Raw genomic sequence first — 7,572 nt, 5'->3', positions numbered from 1 at the left:
ACAGAAACAGAAAGGAACTCGAATCTAAAGAAAGATAACAAGAAAGAAAATTTCAGTGGCATTTTCTCTTGATTCGGACTATGAAGGCCTCTCAATTCTGACTATGGAAACAACAATATGGATTATGGATTGAAGCATAAAAACTTGGACTTGGACACTTGGTTTATGGCTATTTGCAATCTGATTGAAAGAATTGAAGTAGAGCATCTTTAAGAATTGTTGAAGCCATGATAAAGTAGTTCTAAGACATGAAGAGGGAATAATGTGTTAATTGATGATAAAGCATCAATCCTTCTATATTGAGTAAAAATAAGAGCACTATGACACGAGGAGTCACAGACCCATGAAGATCTACCATTCATGTAGAACAGAAGCAATTTCATATATTCGGGCTTTAAGCCTTTCCATGTTAAAACATGCGAAATGTGAGATATATATATATATATATATATATATATATATATATATATATATATATATATAAAACTACGATATGTTGCAGACCCACTACAACATTATGGAAAGCTTTATTGTTATATCACATCTGCCGTATTGGTACTCGCATATCACAATACACAAAGGGTTGCCACTCCTGCAAGCGCCGATTGCGATGTATGTTGCGGACCCGATGCAACATTGCAGTTTGATTTAATAGCATATCGCATCCACAGGTTAATTGGCCATTAGCCATCGGGAAGCTATGACTGCCGATTACGATTACACAGTGGACCCAATGCAGTTATGATGCGGGTGTAATAAATTTGAAGTCTAGCCTTTAACATTTATGTTGTTTTTCATATATTTCTGTGTATTTCGAAAATTGTATTGTGAGGGGTTTGAAGGCAAGAATACATAAAGGCACACCTGATAGTTCAGGTGGCCTGAACGATGGTGATTACGATTACGATGGTGACATGGCATGTGGGGCCTTACTGATTTGCATAGTCTCTCCATTAAACAAAAAAGTCTTGTGTATGCCTATCATCATTCAAAATGGGGATCTGTTACAGTTTTAATATGCAATATGTTTTCTCTGTGTATTTTCGGTCCTCTCTTCTGAATTTATGAGTCCCTAGAGTGTTGGTGAACTCGAAGAGACAAAGGAAGCTGAAAGCCGAGAAGCCGAAGGATCAAGCGAGGCAGAGGAAACTACAGTGACCGAGGAGGAAGCCAAAGAGATAACGGAAAGAGGAAATCGACGGTCAGAGGCATCAGGAAGATACAAAAACATAGAACAAGGAAAGTGGAAGTATTGTTGAAAATGTTGGAGGAAATAGAGACAGTTGGAGCGTCCAGAAGAACAGAAAATGGCCAAAGGACCAACAAGACAAGAGGCATTTGAAGGGTGAGTTTCTCTGCTAATCGTGTTACCCTATGAAAGAATTAATCGGGTACACAATGTAGTCTGTAGAACAATTCTGGGATGTTATAAATAAATTTTTATCTGACATTGTTTGAGGGGAGAAGTAGTTAGCAGAGAAGCAGTCATGCTGAAGCATTTACTGTGACAGTAAGAATAGATGCTTGAACAGAAAGTTGGTTCTTATGCAGAGCTTAGTGCAGCTAATAGTAGACTCACTAAAGCTGTGTGGAGACATTATCAGAGGTCATGAAGGCTATTGGAGACACTATGTGGACAGTATGAAGAGTTGTAAAGAATTCTTCATAAGAAGACTGGTTGTCATTGATGTTGTAGCATGGAGACTACAGTGAAGCTGTAAATAGAAAAAACTCAGTAAAGAAGAGTTCTGAGAGCAGAACATTACTATAAAACATGCCTTGACAAGATTTGGTCGGAACCCTTGGGGTTGGTGCCTCAGAAGTAAGAAGGATTGGAGTCCTTGGGGTTGATGCCTCAGAATTAAGAAGGATAGGAGTACTTGGGATTGGTTGCTCAGAGGTAGGAAGGATTGGTGTCCTTGGGACTGGTGTCTTAGGAACTGAAAGGATTGGAGTCCTTGGGAGTTGGTGCTCTAGGGGTTGGAGCCTCACAAAAGTCCAAGTTGGTGCCTGGCAACTGATTGCAACCATTTATATATTGTATCTATTTTACTGCAAAGAGTATATTAATAAAAGAATTTATTCTTATTGTTCATCTTGTGTTCTGAATATAAATGTTTTTAACTGGTAAAACAATAGTTGAAAATTAAATATTGATTCACCCCCCCCCCTTAGTATTTCCAATAGAGCTAGCCAACTTTGACAACCCACTACATTTGGATCTTTTACTACTGAGTGTTCTTGATCTACGTGTCCATGATCCAATCAGTTGTGACCTATTTCATGTAATCTAAGTTTATCTTTGTTGGTGTGAGTTGTTCTGCAGTGTGTGATGTGTCTAGTAATGGTGGAACAGTCTACATTGAACACTGGGTGCAATCCAAGGAATGGAAGAATGTTGTGCTCAAAATAATTATCTCCCACAACCTTGGTAATGTTTTAAGGCCCATATCAGAGTGGTATGAGCTTCCAATTTTCTATGGTAAGGTGTTCTTTCTACAAATGAAACCACACTTTGTTGTGCACCTGAAACTTATGTGGCACCCAATGTTGATCATGTCATTGCTTGTACTTGGAATTGAAATTCTCCAAGATGTCGTGAACCTACAGGCAGATGTGTTGGATGAATTAAATAAACCTGGTTGCTTTATCAACCTCACATAGTACATGTGTGGATTCTATCCGTGTAGTCGCATGAGGCATGACAACATCAATCAACCATAAAGGTTGAAATCCTAAACCCACTTGAAAGGGACATTGACCATTTGAGATATGGAGAGATATGTTATAACTATGTTGCACATAGGGAAGACTCTCTTACCAGTTTCGTCGATGCTTGGATTTGTACATGCAAAATATGTGCACTATCATCCTGTTGATGACCTTTATCTAGCAATCTGTCTGGGGATGGAATACAGTCAACTTGGTGAGCTTGGTTTCCAATAGTGTCTAGAGGCTTGACCAGAATGTGCTCAAGAACCTTCTATCCCGATATGATATAATGGCCTGTGAGATCCCAAAATGTACCCAAACTCATTTAAAGAAGATTTTGGTAGTGTACTCTATTGTGATACTCTTCTTATAGGCTGCTAATATAACCATCTTAGAAAAATTGTCCACGATGACAAATACACAATCATTGCCATGTTTGGTAGAAGGGAGGCTAAACAAATAGTCCATGGAGATGGATTCCTAAGGTTCGATGGGATTAGCAATAGGAGTGTACAATCCTTGCTTCTTTATGCTTAGCTTGTCAATGGTGTAGGCAATGAAGGATTTGATATATTTCCCAAAATCATGTCCGAGTTTTGGCATATTAAAGTACTTGTGTAGTACAACCACAATTTTCTCCACACCAAAGTATCCTATGACCTAACTGTAGTGTGCCTCCCAAATCAGCTTGGCACGCTCACTTGAACGAACATAAAGGTAGCCTAGGTATCATAATACTGTGTCCTAGAGGTGGAATTCAGGAACTTGGTTGCCATCCACTAGCATCTGGTCTGTGGAGGTCAACTCTGGATCTAGTTGCATCCATCCAAAGGTATCGTGGCCATAAGAGTTAAGAACAATATTCAATGATGCAACTGGGAGCCGGCTGAGGCAGTATGCAACATGATTGTTTTTTCCCTTTTTATATTTAATGTCAAAGTGGCATTGTTGTAGATACGTAGACCACTTCTGATGGTGATTGTTTTGCAACTCCCATTGTGTCTGTATAAACTAAAGAGGTCGGTTATCGGTGTGGACGACTGTCTCCTTCTCAAGAATGTAATGTTTCCATTTCCGAGAAGCATGCACTATGGAACACATCTCTTTATCATATGTGGGATACTTTCAAATTGTACCAAAAAGTGTCTCACTATGATAGGTCAATTGATGCCCCTCATGGGTGAGGACTACACCAATAGCATAGTCAGAGGCATCTATCTCAATTTCAAATGGTTGTTGTAGGTCTCGCAATGTGAATACCGGTTTAGAGAAAACTTGGTGCTTCAAATCAACAAACACCTTCTATTGGGACTTGGACCAGGAAAGTTTTTTTTCACTCCACCCTTGGTAATATGACTCAAAGGCCAAGCGATATGGAGGAATCCCAACAAAAACCTCTGATATAAATTTGTAGGGCCCAAAAAGCTACGAAACTTTGTTAGAGTGGCTGTGGCTGGAGAATCCCAAATGACTTGGATCTTAGGTAGATCCACATGCACGCCTCGCTCATCTATGATGAACTATATATTGGACCTAGCTCATGTCAAAGGTGCATTATCAAAGTTGGCACATTGTTTGCGCTGCCGCAGGGTTTGAAGGACCCACCAAATGTGTTGGAAGTCTTCTTCCTAACTCTTGTTGAAGATGAGGATGTCATCTAGATAAACAACCATGAATTAGTTGGTGAAGGTCTGCAAGATGTCATCCATTAGCCTCATAAAAGTAGCAGGGGAATTTTTGAACCTGAAGGGCATAACCAACCATTCAAAAAGGCCTTCCAGGAATTTGAAGGGAGTCTTCCATACATCTATGGGATCTATTGGAACATGGTGATAGATAGAATTCAGATCGATCTTGCCGAAATACTTGGCCGCCCTTGAGTTGGTCCAGAAGGTCATCCATTCATGGGATTGGATACCTATTCCTCACATTGATCTTGTTTAGTGCCTAATAATCAATGTAAATCCTTTAGGTCTCATCCTTCTTCTGTACAAGTACAATCAAGCTTCCATAAGGCGAGGAACTTAATCAGATGTTCCCTTTTTGTAGCAACTCTTGGATTTTCCGCTTGATCTCTTCATTTTCGAAAATGGAACAATGATATCTCAGCCCATTGGGTAGAGGTGCTCTGGGAGTCATATCAATCGAATGCTTGACCTGATAGTGCAAGGGTACCCCTGTGGGTGAGGAGAATATGTCCATGTATTTTTCCACGACCTTATCCACCCGCTTCTGCTGTGTGGAGGAACCCTTCCAGAGGGTTATGGATGTGGCCATGATCTTCCCCTTACTTTGAGATTGAATAAAAAAGAAAACAAATTTCCTAATCTCAGAGATGATCTTACTACATTGATTAGCAAAGATCAAAGAGATGATGGCAAGTGGGGCTACCTTCGGTATCTTGTATAACTTATTACTGAGAGAAATAATAATAGTGCAAGTCCTCGAATCATACACAACATGACACTTCCATAGTATGGTTGTCTTAATAATACATCACAAGGTTCAAGAGGAGCAACATCACACAATACCTCATCTAGGAAGGGCTTGATGTTGTAGGGAAGGTGACACTGCTGGCTACTGTGGAGATATTTTCCTTGGTGAAGCCACCTGATGGTGTACAAATGTGGGTGTGGTGTGATCGATAAGACCAACTGCTTCATGACATCTTCTGAAATGACATTCTTTTGGCTTCCATTGTTGACAATGAATTGCAACGATGAACCCTTCACCCACATATGTGAGTGGAAGAGACACTTCCCCTTCTCTAGGTCTTCGGGCTCAATATTTTGGATCTTGGTGGTGGAAATAGTGGCACTGGGATCCGCATCAATAATGTACTTCCCTTTTTCATTTCCCTTGCCAGGTTCGGACTTAGACTGCTTGGCTAGTGACTGCTTGGCTCGACACTCACTTGTGTTGTGAGTGGGGCTCGTGTGGAACTCACACCACTTTCGTGTGTCCTTCTTTGTCTTCATGGTGTTGTTCTTTGATTGTGGCTTCAATGGGTTTTCCTGGGTCAGCCCACCTTAGCTTTCTCATTTGTTCTATGGTTTCAGGGCATCTTTACCTCTATTTGGATTCACAGATCCAAAGTATCACTTCTTCTATTTAAGCTTCTTCTCAATATTGACATCATATCAGTGGGCAGCGCCAAGCAAGGAGATGTCGAGAAACTCCATCTTGTTTTGGATGTATTTGTGCAGATAAACTCGGTACTTGACTACTAGATGCCACTCATAATCCTTGATACCAAACTTTGTACGAAGTGTGTGAAAAATATTTGTGAACTTCGACATGTATTGGTCCCTTCCCTATTGTACTGTGGTCTGCTTTATGTACTTATCTTATATCTCCCGACAGGTTAATACTACTCCTTGATGGTGTCTCAGAAAGAGTTCCAAGTGGGTGTGGCTAGAAACAGTGAGGGTTCCTTCTCATCCTTCTGCTCACAATAGGTTTCCCACCAGTTCTTGATGTGGGGGGTGGCTTTGAGGAGTGAAAAAGTAATCTTTTCCCTATTGGAAAAATTGTGAACTGAAAAAAATACCCTTCAAACTAATTTAACCATTTATCTACAATGTTTTTATCTATCTAGCCTTCAAATATGGGAATGTCAAAGTTGAATTGTAACTTGAAGGGAGTGGCTCTTCCAAAGTGGCTGCTAGATGAAGATGCATCACCTGTGGGCATCCGTCGAAGGATCTGGGAAAATTTGTCCATCATCGTGTTCCTCTATTGCTCGAGGTATTCCTCAAACAATATTTTGAAGGGATCTCTTGCTCCCTCACCTTTCTTTTCTTTTGACATGGGAGGCCGTTGAGGTTTACCAGGCTAGTATTGAAAAGGTTCAACTAGTTCAAGCCCTAACTCCTTATACCCTGACCTCATTCTAGACATGCGAAGAAAAACATAGAAAGAGCATACCGCTCTGATACCATTGATTTAGAGTTATGTAGGAACACAACAAAATATAGATATAAACATAAACACATAGATGAAATAGAAATAAAACTTCATTTCATTACATTCAAAGAACTCAGATATGCTTACATTCAAAATGGAAATAAACCAGCTCGGGTGATGGTAGCTTATCTCTAAGAAGAGATGTGGCAACTACATTCCTGTGAACTGTGTTACAATGAGGCTTGAATTCCTATTTATTATTGAGAAACAATGGAAAACCATAAACATCCAAAAACATAACACTCAGAGATGAAGTGCCAAAACTATGGGCCTCATTGGGGTAAATTGTTACATCAAATTTCAAGGGTTGTAACTTTGGTATATAATCTCCATTTGATGCAAATGAACCTCACTATAAATATCTATCTGAGGACTATAACTTTTGATTGCAAACATCAATCATAGAATGATGTTTTCTCATTTTCCAAAAAAACGTCATTTAGGGCCTCAAAATGGCTATGGAAGTTCAACACCTGAAAAATTACCAAAAATAGTAAATTGTGCTACAATTACAGAAACTAAAAGAAATAATGTTACAATAGTGGGGGTGAAAGTGTAATAGGTGGGTGGCAACCAATATCCCCCTGGATCAACATGGAAAAAGAAAGAATAAAAGGATAAAAAATGTATTTTAGCTCTGTGTAGTCAAGATAAAGAGGACCAATGGTATGTAGATAGTCATTGCTTGATTCACATAACATGAGACAAATAAAAACTTATCTCACTAAAGGAAGTCAAAAGTGTCAGTGTCATTCTTAGGGACAATACATCAACCAGAATAATGGGTAAAAGACTAGTTGGCCTTGATAATGAGAAAAGTAAGGCTAAAGAAGTCTTGTTTGTTGAATGTTTAAACAAAAATGTTTTACATTTAAGTAAAATGGTTGATAAAAT

The sequence above is a fragment of the Pinus tabuliformis genome, chromosome 4_2, assembly GCF_031772625.1.
Source record: "Pinus tabuliformis cultivar Carrire ecotype Pingquan chromosome 4_2, CPIR1, whole genome shotgun sequence".
NCBI classification, from domain to species: domain Eukaryota; kingdom Viridiplantae; phylum Streptophyta; class Pinopsida; order Pinales; family Pinaceae; genus Pinus; species Pinus tabuliformis.
The sequence above is the reverse complement of the archived record's forward strand: the minus strand, read 5'-3'. Positions refer to the sequence as shown.